General features: G+C 40.5%; 1 protein-coding gene across 2 annotated transcripts in view; it reads right to left on the minus strand.

Moving 5' to 3' along the window:
- orai2 (ORAI calcium release-activated calcium modulator 2) overlaps positions 1-14928 on the minus strand; it is a 59894-nt gene that overhangs the window by 9327 nt on the left and 35639 nt on the right. The window contains exon 1 of one of the 2 annotated variants that reach the window (XM_068010121.1): positions 2836-2884. The exons of the other annotated variant lie outside the window; for it this stretch is intronic. The gene's annotated coding sequence lies outside the window, so the exon portion shown is untranslated. Of the gene's footprint in view, positions 1-2835; positions 2885-14928 lie in introns of those variants that run through there. 2 annotated transcript variants of the gene reach the window in all.

The following is a 14928-nucleotide window of genomic DNA, read 5'->3' on the forward strand; positions in this document are numbered from 1 at the left end:
TCCAGATTTGTCTGCAGCACAAAACATCATATTTGGCAAATTGGTCACCAGGCTTCTGTGCAGGTTCTAAATTGTACAAATTTGGTATGCTTCTATGGTGTGTGGAGGTGGTGAAGTAAAACATTTCAGTTCTGGTTGTTTGAAGCTTAGATCTGGGCTGAATAGGTTGTCAAGATTTTGAAGCCTGATGCAACCTGGCCAGGGAGGGAATGGAGTCAATGGGGAGGCAGAAAAGACTATTGCAGCTGCTGAAAACAAATGGTTTTGATCATCTGAAGTTGTGACTCATCCACAAATTGACAGTCAAACATTTCCACACATAGGATAGTAGAAATCTGGAATCCTCTCACTCAGAAGGCTGTGAATGCTGGACAATTGGAGCTTTCAAGACTGAAAGATTTTTGTTCAACAAGGGTATCAAGGGTACGGAGGTAAGGCAGGTAAATGGAACTGAGGTACAAATCAGCCATGTTCTAACTGAATGGCAGAGCAGGCTTGAGGGACTGAATGACCACTCCTGATCACATGGTAAATGAACATCCATTTTTGAGTCTGTGTTGTTCACAATCTAGTGCTGGTAAAGAGAGACTGAATTGGACATTTAATAGCTTTTGGAAATGTTAACTGCTGTATTTCTTACAATGTTTGTAGAAATCAAATATTGATTTCAACTTAGAACTACCATGCTTGCTTTTTTATTCATTACCCATCTTATTTGTAAGAATCTATATTAATTTAAGCAATTGAGTAGGTAAAAAGAAATGCCAGTTTGCATAGTTAACTGGCTGCTTTAATTGGATCACGGAAAATAACAAGTGGATAGGTCCTGTTGAAGATTAGCGCTAGCACAGACACCATGGGCTTAACAGCCTCTGTCTTGCAATTTCTGCACGATTCCCTCAAAAGGCGGCCATGTCAAATTTGGTTGCAATATGTAATATTGTGAAGTTACTGCAAAACTAAGTACATGCTAAATTTGTGCCCTTGTTCTGAACACTATTCGCTAACTTTCTGATTCCAACACAGCTATTATCTCTTTCTGGTTAGGTGGTTTAATCAACGTTAATAAACAAGAATGAATCTTTAAGAAATGGTGGGGTTTCACTGGGAGCCTGTTACTCCATACTAACCATGTATTGCCTTCTGATGTACAAAACTTAAGGGTCAACTTAAGTAACAACTGCAATATTTAAAATATCTGCAATCTTTCCAGAATAAACTGTTTTTGACTTCAAAGGTAGAATTACAGAACACTCCAAAATGCAGCATAACAGGGTCAAAGGCCAACATTTCCTTAGTGGTGGGTGGGAGAGTGCAATGTCCCCAGCCCCCTCAGAAAATAAACTTCATATCTTATCCCTCATCAGAAATTTCTAGATGTGTCTCAACACAAAAATCACTGCTTCAAGTGATGCAAAAATTAGGTATAACAGCAGCTTGAATGACAAACTCATGACCCATCACACTGTGTAACTAACGGATATATGAACGAGACAACAGCTACAAAGACCTTCATCTGAGAAGGCATTACGTTTTATTCATAGGGCACAGGATAGATCAGGATAACAATGATAATGTATTATAACCAAAGTAAAATATTAACTAACAAATGCTGGCTCACAAAGATACTGGTTATCATACCATGGGGGCAAGTAGTTTATAAAAACAGGCTCTTCGAAAATCATATCCTATAAAGTGTGTAACAGGAACAAGGCATTCATTAATGAACCATGATGTTCATCTGGGTAATCAGTCTGTGGAGGATCTCATGTCAAACAGGTGATTTACAGAGCTGGTAGATTGCAGATAACTGGAAAGAATTGGTCCTGTCATACACTGTGATGAACAAATCTACTCATCCACATTGCAGGATCAAGTGAGGTGCATATTTCTGCATAAGCCATCAAAATCCTTCCCGGTACCGTTTGTGAAAGAGAAATTAAAGGATTGTGTGGAAAAAATAGGGGTGTTTAAGGATCAGTTACTAAGTATGAGTTCATTCCATTTGGGCCTACGAACCAAGTCTCAGGTTCAGTTTCCAGCCTATGCAGAGTTAGCTGGTGTCAAAAGGATGGTAGTAGGAATGTCACCATGACCCAATAGCTGGAAAACCTCAGGATAACAATTGGCTAAACTAGGAAGGGGAAATCAGTCAAGGTTCCTGCTACCGCTTCCTCCATCTCTCAGGTATGGGTGGAGACACTAGGGCAAGAACAGGCTTGTGGTCAGCTCCAACAGCAATGAAAAATTGCCAACACTCTCGAGGTTTACATATGAAAAGGTTTCATGTACACAAATAAAGCAGAAGTATGCAAGAGGAATTTCACAATTTTATGAACGCAGCTGACAGAGGAAATCTTCCCCTAATTTTACAGCTGGAATGATGTCAACATATTAGCTCTTGAACGAAGCAAGTAAAATACTGAACACTGGAAAAGTAAAATAAAAAAATGAAAATGCTGGAAGGACCGTAATTTGTCTGCAAGAGGAAGATAGGCACTAATAAAGGATCACACCTAAAATGTTAACCTGTGATGGAAGCAGCGTCTTTCACCAATAAGGCAATTATACCTTGTATACAAAAGCAAAATACTTCAGATTCTGGAAATTTGAAATATAAACAGAAAATGTTTGAAATATTCAGATCAGGCAGCGTTTGCAGAGAGAGAAACAAAGTTAACATTTCAGGTCGGTGACCTTTCATCAGAACTGGAAAATGTTACACATGTAACAGGTTTTAAATAATATATCTTGTGTATGCATTTTAATGCTGTGGTAACTCTGATGAGGACTCAATGCACTGTAGCGAAAATTTATAATTAGAAGACAACTTGCCTGTGTCAGTGATCCAGGAAACCTTCATTTTGAATAGGTTATTAAGGGTCCCCTTTGAAAGAGAAAGCACTAATTTGTTAATTTTGTGATTGGCACCCAGACAGATATGTTGTTCTAAACTTTTAATAGTAGGTGTGTGCATCTGTGTTGAATAATTCATTGCTAGATGGCTATGGCCTTTGCTCCCATAATGGGCTGGTGTCAATGTCATGGGGTTTTAGATTACTGTTGCTCTGCTGTTCAATGGAATCAAACTGATGGGCATTACCATTAAGGAATGCAATTGAATTAAAAAGAAAATTACAACCTTCCTTCATTCTTCAGCTTTCTAATCATCATACTGCTGCATGGTACAGGGGAAATACAACACTGACAATAGTGATTAGATTGGATTAGAGATACAGCACTGAAACAGGCCCTTCGGCCCACCGAGTCTGTGCCGAACATCAACCACCCATTTATACTAATCCTACACTAATCCCATATTCCTACCAAACATCCCCACCTGTCCCTATATTTCCCTACCACCTACCTATACTAGTGACAATTTATTATGGCCAATTTACCTATCAACCTGCAAGTCTTTTGGCTTGTGGGAGGAAACCGGAGCACCCGGAGAAAACCCACGCAGACACAGGGAGAACTTGCAAACTCCACACAGGCAGTACCCGGAATCGAACCCGGGTCCCTGGAGCTGTGAGGCTGCGGTGCTAACCACTGCGCCACTGTGCTTACACATTGCCCAATCAATACAGTGCCTGTTTAAGAGTTTGCCAAGAAAAATTCGAAGAATTGTAGATCATTTCAACTTATTCTATAATTTATGTAATTTGATGATCGTGCTGTAAGTGTAACTTGTTTATGCTTCTTTGGTTTCATGTTAATGTTTCATTTTACATGTTAATAAACAGAGAACATAATTTGATCTGTATAAAGTATTCTAGCAACGTATTTTCCACTATCTAAGGTGACAGACATAGTGGGCATCCTGACGATTTACTATGTTGATAACGTTGATTGTCTAACTCTGGGTACACTAACCTGTGCACAACAGGGAGTAAAGAGGTTTCAATTCATAGGAGGCTCAGTGTTCTTATGAAAACGGTCATTAAACTGTTTACGTCCGGAGATCATTACAGCCTGTACTGAAACACTACTTTTCACATACTCTCGACCTACTGCACTTTGGACTTCCGGTTAAGAAGGGTATGGCTGATGCCACTGAAAGTGAAAGACGGGGCGGAACCACTGTGTACACAAACACTTACTGCAAGCCTCATCCACATTCATAGTGACCTCACCTCTACATGAGAAATGCTACTGCCTTTTTAACAAACAGAATACGGATTCCATTAAAAGCAAAGACAATCTGGGCTCATGCAAATTTTTTTTGAACTCAAACTCACCAAATAACATCATGAAATCTTGATCAGAAACTTGAAATGTAAGTGGCAAATATACAAACTCATCATCATCCCAATACCCAATGACAAAGCCACTTTCAGGAAGCCTGACTGAAAATTCAGTGTAGCCATGAAAGAATGTTATTTTTGTCTTTTAAATGAGGTCTTGTCTGTCTTCATAAAGCACTATTCCAAGAAAACAGGAATTATTCTGTTATCCTAGCCAATATTTATCCGTCAACCAACATCAATGATACAGATTAACTACTCATTTATCTATTTGCTGTTTGCATAAATTGACTGCTGCGTTTCCTGCACTGCAACAGCGACTACACTTTAAAAGTACCTCACTAGCTGTAAAGTGCTTTGGGGCATCCAGAGTATGTGAAAGATGCTATTATAATTCCTTTAATTTGCAAAATTGCACTTTTTTCAGAGATTCATATATAGGCTCTTGAACAACGACTTGCATTTACATAGCACCTTTGACATAGCAAAACATTCCAAGGTACTTCAAAGAAGTGTTACCAAACAAAATTTGACACTGAGCCACTAAGGGGATATTAGGACAGCTAACTAAAAGCTTGGTCAAAAAGCTAGGTCTTAAGGAGAGCCTTAAAGGAGGAAGGAGAGGTAGACAGGCAAAGGTTTAGGAAAAGAATTCCACAGTTAAGGGCTTTAGCAGCTGAATGCATAGCTGCCAATTATGCAGCAATTAAAATTGGGGATGCTCAAGAGGCCAGAAATGGCAGAATGCAGAAATCTGAGGATTGTCGGGCTGGAGGAGATTGGATAGGAAGGGGACAAGGCCATGGATAGATTTGAAAAGAAGTATGAGAATTTTAAAACTGAGGCATGGCCAGACCAGGAGCCACCTTAGGTCAGTGAGCACAGGGGTGATGGGAGAACGGACTTGGTGCAACTTAGGATATGGGCAGCAGAGTTTGGGTTAAGCTCAAGTTTACGTAGGGTAGAAGATGGGAGGTCGGCCAGGAGATCACTGGAACGCAGAATTAGATATGTAGTTCATTAGCTTAACCCTGTATTTGGAAGACAGCAAAATATAACAGAGTATAACCAACACTGTATGTGATTCTACCTGGTTTTCCCCTCCCCATTTAAATGGACTTTGCTTGCCTAAACTGTACAATTATTTCAGCATTAGTGCTGGGAGTTTATAAATCACTGAATTCAGCAACACAGCCCTCCAAAGAGTTAAAGGTAACCTTTTAGGTTTGTAATCATTACAGAAGCACTGTAAATGGAAATAACTCACTGATAAACGAATAAGCCACAGATCACTTTAATATCTACAGTTCAGAAAAAAAAAATCAAGCATTTCTTTGTGCACCAAATTTCTTTCAACAAATGCTGAAACAGTTTTTAGTGTAAAATAAAATTTAATAACAAGCGACCAGGACATCAGCATGGTTCAGAAGAGACAATGCAAATCCAGAGATTGTGATTAGATGATGCTAAGCGAGAGAAAGAGACCGAGTGCCACAGACTTGAGGTTCTGGGAAACGATGAACTAGAGTAAGAGATGGTGGAATCTTAGGTTCAATAGGTTCAGGGAGAATGAAAAGCACGTGGGATTGCAGATTTAGAGCTTAGAAGGATGTAAGCTGAAAAGGACGACGAGCATTGGTAAAGTCAGTTGAATAGTGACGAGAAAGGTTCCATCGCAGAGGAGGGACTAGAGACTCAAAATGAGATTTTTTTTTGGAGAAGGCATCAGCCATTGGGATCCCCCAAGCCTGCATCGGCTTGTGACATGGGGGTTCACGGAATTTCTCTTTTCAGATCAAAAATTGGATGTTTCTATTGGAAGTATATCAAAAATACACATGCAGAGTCAAGATGAACCACAGTTGGTCAATTTTATTCAATGCAAAAATTGAAATTCTCTTCAGTTAAATCTAAAATAAGAACAGAAAATGCTGGGAACACTCAGCTCGTCAGGCAGCATCTGTGGAGAGAAACATAGAGTTAAACTTTCAGGTACATGATCTTTCATGTTTCCAGCACTTTGTACTTTCCTTTCAGATTTCCAGTATCTGCAGAAGTTTGCATTTTGTTCCACTACATCTAATCTGCACTGGGCAAAGAAAGCAGTATAGGTAGCTGGGACACCTTGTAAAAGACAAAAATCTGACAGCAAGGTCAGTCCATTACCATCTGTAAATTACTCTACAATGGGACATTTTACTACATTAAAGGCACTATATAAATACAAACTGTTGATGTACACAGCCTATATATTGACCCAATAACAGACACTCTTTCTCTGGTATGTCAAGTCATGCAGATTAGTGGAGAGGATAATGGTCTAGTCCATGCTCAAATCATCACCTGTGCAGCATTTAATGTACATTTCCCCTGCCTGTGGAACTCTCTCTCTCTCTGGTAGCATCAGTACTCGGGGGTCTACCTCTTGACAGGAGTTTGGTAGAGTTAACTTTCACCAGAAGCATGCACTAAGCCAGGGGTTGGCAACCCTAATAACAGCAGCAGCAATTTTTTTTAAGTTAGTCAAAAAAACGCAATATCTCAAGAGCTACATAGCTATTATTCTAATGCCAATAATAATGAAAAACGAGAGACACATTTCAATATTTTGAGATTTTTACAAAAATGTTATTGAGTGATACTTTCTCACAAGCAAAATGTTAATAAACGTTTAAACAATGAAACAAGCCATTTAATTACCATCACTATGGGTTCGATTGATCAAGGTCGGGAGCCGCACAGGTCCTTGATGAGCTGTAAATTACCAACCCCTGCACTAAGCTATGGGAAATCAGTGACTTGGCCAGTGCTACCTCAAGACAGTTTTTCCAAATATTTCTGTGCTTTCCCACAAACATTAATTGCCTCCAGTTGCACAATTATCATAGAAACATACAGCACAGGAGGTCAGACCACCCATCATACCTACGTTAGTTCTTTGAAACAGCTAAACAATTAGTCACACTCACACAAACAAGAAATGCTGGATTCACTCAGCAGGTCTGGCAGCATCTGTGGAAAGAGAAGCAGAGTTAACTCTGCTTCTCTTTCCACAGATGCTGCCAGACCTGCTGAGTGAATCCAGCATTTCTTGTTTTTGTTTCAGATTTCCAGCATCCGCAGTATTTTGCTTTTATAATTAGTCACACTCAGTTGCTCTGGCCCCATAGCCTTGCTATTGTTTTCCTTTTGAAATATATCCCCAAATATCAAGTATATATCCAATTCTTTTTTGAAAATTACTATTGTATCTGGTTCCATCACTCTTCAGACAGTGCATTCCAGATCATAATTCGCTGCATAAATTATTTTTCCCTCACGTCACCTATGATTCTTTTGCCAATAAAGGAAGTGTTTTCTATTTACAGTAGTCCCAGATAGGACTATCCTCTCCTTTAACAGCTAACAGTCAGATATCCTCTAGCTCCTGATTGCAGTTAATGACACACTGCATCTCAAGTAGTAATTAGAGGAGATTATATAGCAGTTAATCCAAGCACAAACTTGTAATTGTCCGCTGGAATCTCCTTACCAGACTGCAGTTTGCTGAGGCACAAAAATTAAAACTTTAAACGCAAATGTTTCTCTATCAATTTACAGAACAAGAGCTCTCCTGACTGCAAAGGATGGGCCTAAAGCTCTTTGCATGTCTATCTTTGATGTAAATGCACTGCATGGTATAATACTGAGTCATAACATTTTAATCTTGCATAACATCCATCACGTAACAAAGATCTTTGACAGGAGATTAGAGGACACGAAGCAGGAAGTGGAAGGTGGCTGAAGGGATAGGTTTTAGAAAGGCTAACATTGATAAAGAATCTGCCACTGAGTGTGGATGGGGGGGGGGGGGGGACGTGGGGGTCAGAGGTATATATAGTAGGCCACAGCAGCAGTAGTGGAGGATATGCATAAGATGCAAGACTTCAGGAAACTACAGTTGGGGTGAAGTGAAGCACTATGGGATTTAAAAATGACAGTAATATTTTGAAGTTGATGGGGTGAGAAGCTTAACCAAAACTGGGTTGATGGTTGTGTGCATCTTAGTAGAGTAGAATGTAAGCAGAGTAACGTTCTGGACAAGCTGGAGTTTTGGAGAGGTCAAGCCAGATGACGACTAAAATGAGGATTTCAGCAGAGGTGGGAGTGGGGTAAGATCAAAGGATGGGTGATGTTGTAAAGGCGTAAATGAGCAATCTTGGCGACAGACCAGATGCGAGGTTTGAAGCTCAACACAGGGTCAAATATGATACTAAGGCTTTGATTAGCTTTCTTTATTCAACTTGAGTAAAGATGTAAAGTTTTGGGTGGAAGATGAAATGGATGGCTTCCATCTTGGCAACTTGTCTTGAAAGGCAGTCAGACAGCACATCAGTAGTCATGGAGACAAAGGATGGCAGCAATAAGGTAAAATTGGATGTCATTGGCATGCAGAGAAAAGGCTACCCTGCGTTTTGGGATGATGTTGGCCAGGGGAAGCTTGTAGATGAGGTATCAGACGGGGCCATTATAACACAATGGAGATGACCATGCAAGGTTGGGAGAAGATAATCCAAGAAGAGGTGATTATATTGGGGCATGCAGAGTGCTATAATAGAACAATGCCATGGAGAGGGACTACAGAAAAATGGAGGTGGGTCAGGGAGTGTGGAGGTGGGAAAGAATGGAGTGGTTGACTGCTGAAAGTTAAAGACAACAGGATCATGGACGAGGGATGGCGTACTGTATTTACATTCATGTATGTTAACATTTGCATCTTTGACCAGGATGGTCTTGATGGTCTTAAGTGGAACAGGAACTAAAGTGAAGGGATTACAATAGGGAGATGGAGATCTAAGTTTGGTGGCCTATAAGTCAAAGGAGAGGTTATGAATGGGCTGGTAGATGTAGCTGGCAAAGACTGGAACAAAGTCTGAGGAGAGAGAGCTTAAAGATGTTGGGAAGCACTGGTCTAAGGAAAGGACGTTCGTTAGCCAAAGGCTGAATCAGAAGGATTTGGGAAGAAGGAAGAGAAGGTAAAGGATAGCTTAACTTTTGGAGTTAAGGAAATGCTTAAAGATTCCCATGTGTGAGTTAAAGATAAAGGATATCCATGCAGATCAGAATATCTCGGATTCAATATTTGGCGTGTGCTGAATTAGCTCATCTCAAGTATGGCTGCATTTGGGATGCTACAATTGGCTTCAGTAGCCCTGGGTTAGGAAGTAGAAATACAGCACATCAAACAATGTTCTCAATACTGATTGCTAGCTGCGTCCAGAGTGCTGGCTTGGGACATGACTAAGCTCAGCTACAATGTCCTCTATGGGTGAACAACCTACCAACTATTCTGCTCCTGGGCTCAGACACTTGGCTGAGGTATTGCTGGCTCCCTCCCATGGAATAGCAACACAGCAGGAGTAATCAGCAGGGGTGGGGGGAGGGAGGGGTGGAAAGAGAGGTTTAGAGTGAAGGTTTCGTTAGATTTAACAAAAAGAGTCTTTTCCTGTAGTTCTAAATTACATGCAAATGTTCTTTTAAACTCTAGAGTTTAGCAAACCAGGATTTATATGTTTAAGTGCATCACTGAATTTCAGGGTATGCATTGTTATTTCACTGCTAACCCAATGCCAAACACAGTTGCAATGCCCAACAAGCTGCTTGTGTTGGACAGCTACTAACGAGAAATTGCAAAACCAGGAAGGCACACCTTACTGTACTACACAAAGCACTACTGTAACATGGAATACAGCTGACCTAAGTTGTCCCTGACAGGGAGAGACACCATTACATTTGTGTAACACTCCTTATTTAAAGCAAATGTTTCAGAGCAATTAGGATGTAAAATAGTAAGCATGGTCCGAGATAAGAACATAAATAGTAAGAGGCATAGACTGTATCACCCTCTTGAGCCTACTCTGCAGTTCAATAAGATCGTGGCTGCTCTTCTTCCTCAACTCCACTTTCCCGCCCACTTTTACAACCCTTGATGCACTGAAATCAAAAATCTGTGTCCCACCCTTGAATATATTCAACGATGGAGCATCTACAACTCTCTGGGGTAGAGAATTGCAAAGATTCACCACCCTTTGAGTGAAGAAATTTCTCATCTCAGTCCTAGATGATTGACCCCCGAGGCTTTGCCCCCATGTTCTAGATTCCCCAGCCAGGAGATACTGTGTCTACCCTGTCAAGCCTCTTCAGATCTTGTTTGTTTCAATGAAATCACCTCTCATTTTTCCCAACGCCAGAGAGTATAGGCCTAATTTACTCAGCTTCTCATCATAAGGCCCAGGAAGATCCAGAAGCAACCTAGTACCACCTCTAAGGCAAGTATGTCCTTCCTTAGATATAGAGACCAAAACTGCATACAGTACTCCAGGTGTGGACTCACCATAAATGAAACAAAATATTTTGGGGAGGGAGCAAACCTAAACATCGTCACAAGAGAAGGAGACCTTTGAAAGTGGTTGCGAATGCCAAAGGCCAAGGATAGATTGACTAAAAGAATAGTCTCCAATGCCGGAAGAAGTGGAGGAAGCAAGGAGTAAGCAATAATCTGGTGTCAGGGGAGAGGAAGGTGCTTGGAGGGGATTTAAAGCTGCAAGAGATCACTTGAGCAGTGTGGGGCAAGGTTGTGGAGAGAGTTGAAAATGAGGACCAGGATTTTGAAGTTGATTTGCTAAGGGAAAGGTCACTGAACCTTGTCAAGAAAAAGTGATGAGTGTGCAGCTACAGAATTTTGATTGACTTGGAGATTGTGAAAGGTACAGACAGAAGTAAGCAAGCAGAAAGTTGGATGATGAAAGCTTTGATTGGGTGTTTTAGGAGTTGCGAGGGAGATGGGGTCATAAATGTGCAATGCTCCAGAACTGAATGGAGGCAATCTTGCAAATAGACTGGAAGTGGGGTATAAAGCCAAGTTCAGAATACAACTGGACCAATCGTGGAGTGTAAAGCAGAACTCTGTATTGAAAGGATGCCAAGGTCACACACAACCAAATTAAGCCTGATGCAGTAACTGAGAAGTCAATCACCCTGCACTGGATAAGAGGTGTAACTTTTGCTAAGGTTTCTCACAGATGCTCCTTGAATATGATACTTCACTGTTATTAAGATCTACAGTTTAACTTCAGTTATTAATGGTGTTGAGCCAGCATTCCTAAACATAATCAAGTTACAAATCTACAATTTCCTATGATGTCCATTTTTAGAGAAAGGAAGATGAGGTGGAGCAACAGTGAAGAAAAACTGCCTAGGCCCAATTGGCTGCCTCAAGAGCTTTGTCAGTTCTTGATGAATTTGATGATAACAGACAGAATCATGCAGAGAGCAGAAAGAAGTATCAGATTACCCATTTAATCTCTACACTGTGCATCCCCAGAATTACTTGCACGAACTGAAGACTATAATCGCATTTCTGAGTTCTGTTTAACACGGTCATCTGTTAATTTTAGTTTACAGGAGTCTTCCCTCTCTGCAACAACTCTCTTTCCATTCAACCAAATTGAAAATTCAGAGCAGGATTTCCTGCTAGGACTTCCTGTAGAACATATTTGACTTTATCACATTGTTACTGTAGATAAAAGGGAATTTTTACTGCAACATTCAATAGCAGAGAACACACCAAGCTACACAGAAAACGTTTCAGCCTATCTCACCTCTCAAACTTGGCTCCCTTAAGAGAAGGGATGCATTTTGGATTGTGAGGAACACTAAATGATGTGTCCCACTGGAGAACAGGAAAGGTATAAGCAGTGAGGTTCTTTCATAAGGATGTATTTCCTTTAAACTTCAAGCTATCTGAAGGTGGTGGGAAACCAAAGTATTGAAACTTCAAACCTTGGTAATGCATACACAGAATTATACAAAATATACAGCACAGAAATAGGCCATTCAACATTTATGCTCCAATGAATGCTCCCCATCTTTCCCCATTGAACTCTATTAGCATAATCCTCTATCCCCTTCTACCTCACGAGTATTTAGCTTTCTCTTAAATGGATCGCTACTACTCGTCTCCACTACTGTGGTAGCAAGTTTCACATTCTTGCTGTTCTCTGGATAAAGAAGCTTCTTCTCAATTCCCTATTTTATTTCTTGGTGACTACCTTTTTATTAAATTCGTTCATAAGATGCAAGCATCACTAGCCAGGCCAACATTTGTTGCCCATCTCGAATTGCCCTCGAGAAGATGGTGGTGAGCCACCTTCTTGAACCATTGCAGTCCATGTTATGCAAGTACATCCGCAGTGCTGTTAGGAAGGGTGTTTCATTTTTTAACCCAGCAGCAGTGAAGGAACAGTGATATAGTTCCAAGTCAGAATGCTGGGTGGCTTGGAGGGGAACTTGCAGGTGGTGGTGTTCATATGCACCTGCTGCCCTTGTCCTTCTTGGTGGTAGAGGTTGCGGTTTTAGTTGCTGTTGAAGGAGGCTTGGCGAATTGCTGCAGTGCATCTTGTATAGGTTACACACTGCAGCCACTATGCAACGGAAGGAGTGAATGTTTAAGATGGGCTGCCGATCAAGCATATCGATGGCCTCTAGTTTTGCTCTTGCCCGCAAATGAAAACACTGTGACAATGCTATCGAAACTTTTCATAATTTTAAAGACCACTATTGGGTCACCCCTCAGCCTAATCATTTCAAGAGAAAAGAGACCCCTCCTGTTCATCCTTTCCTGATACCTGGCATCATCCTTGTAAATCTGTTTTTGTACCCTCTCCAGTGCATTGATCTGCTTTTTTTAATATGACTATTAGACCTGTACACAGTACTCTGTTAATTCTAATCAAGGGTCACAGAATCGCTACAGCGTGGAAGGAGGCCATTCGGCCCATCATGTCTGCACTGGCTCTCCGAATGAGCAATTCACTTAGTGTCACTCCACTGCCTTCTCCCCGTAACCCAGCACATTCTTCCTTTTCCGGTAAACAGTCTAATTCTCTTTTGAATGTTTCAATTGAACCTGCCTGCACCACACACTCAGGCAGTGCATCCAGACCTTAACCATTTGCTGCGTGAAGAAATTTTTCCTCATGTCACTTTTGCTTCTTTTATTAAATCAAATCTGTGCACTCTGATTCTTAAGCCTTTCGCAAGTGGGAACAGTTTCTCCCTATCTACACTGTGCAAACCCCTCATGATTTTGAATACCTCTATCAAATCTCTTCTCCAAGGAAATCAGTCCCAACTTCTCCAATCTATCTTCATAACTGAAGTTTCTCATCCCTGGAACCACTGTCATGAATCCTTTCTGCATTCTCTCTACTGCCTTCACATCTTCCTAATGTGTGACGCCCAGAACTGGACGTAATACTCCAGCTGAGGCTGAACTAGTGTCTTATACAAGTTCAACATAACCTCCTTGCTCTTGTACCCCATGCCCCTATTAATAAGGTCCAGGACACCGTATGCTTTATTAACCACTCTCTCAACTGTCCTGCCACCTTCAATGACTTAGGCACATATACATCCAGGTCCCTCTGCTCCTGCACCCCCTTTAGAATGGTACCCTGTATTTTATATCGTGTCTCCATGTTCTTCCGACCAAAATGTATCACTTCACATTTCTCTGCATTAGACTTCATCTGCCACCTGTCTGCCCATTCCACCAACATGTCTATGTCCTTTTGAAGGTCGACACTATCTTTCTCACAGTTCGTATCATCCACAAACTTCGAAATTGTGTTCTGTACACCAAAGTCAATGTCAATGCATGTTTAGCATAACTTCTCGACTTATTAATTCTATCCCTCCAGAAATAAACCCTCTTGACCTGTATTGCAACTTTTAGTGATTTGTGTATTTGCATTTCAAGAACTCTTTACTCCAGTACTCCATTTAGATTATTTTCCAAGTAACATGTGATCTCTAATTTTTTTACCAAAATGTACTACCTCACTTATTTATCTATGTTGAAATTCATTTGGCAATTACATGCCCTTTCTGCAAGTTTATTAATGCCTTTTTGTAATTTATCACAGTCCTACTATGTTGACTATCCCTCCCAATTTATTGTCGTCTGCAAATCTAGAAATTGTGTGTTTGATTCCAAAGTTGTTGATATAAATTGCAAACAGTGATCCTAGCATTGATCCACCTCCTACCATGTGCTACTCTGAAGAACTACCCTTTCTCCCTACTCTCTGCTTTCTGTCTTTCAGCCAGCGAGCTATCCATTCTACTAGCTGTCCTCTGATCTTATTCATTAGTCGATATTATGGTACCTTATTGAAGGCCTCTTGGAAATCTAGATATTACACCTACTACATACCCTTGTCTACAAGAGCATTTGGTTAAAGAATTCAATGAGCTTGGTCAAGCAAGGTTTTTCCTTTTGAAATCCAGGTTGACTAATCATTATTTTTTTTCCCTTCAGTTGGGATTCCAGATATTTTTCTACTACTTATGTTTAGTTGACAGTCCCCTATAATGTAGGATAATGGCTTGTAACAGCTAACTTTCTTGTCATAGCAGCCTTTACATTTTAACAGCTAACAGTCGGAAATGATATTGTTCTAAAGACATATGTTTCATCCACTAACATTTTAAACAAACAGCTTCCTTCTTCACAAAGGAAGTCCTCTATCAAGAAATCCTGTCTACTTCATGCAAAAAGAGTGTTGCTGCTTCATAATTATGAAAGAGTAAAGATCAGCCTCTGTTTTTAAACCACTGAAATTTGAACTGTACAAAAGAA

Source organism: Heterodontus francisci, chromosome 30 (genome assembly GCF_036365525.1).
Source record: "Heterodontus francisci isolate sHetFra1 chromosome 30, sHetFra1.hap1, whole genome shotgun sequence".
Classification (NCBI taxonomy): domain Eukaryota; kingdom Metazoa; phylum Chordata; class Chondrichthyes; order Heterodontiformes; family Heterodontidae; genus Heterodontus; species Heterodontus francisci.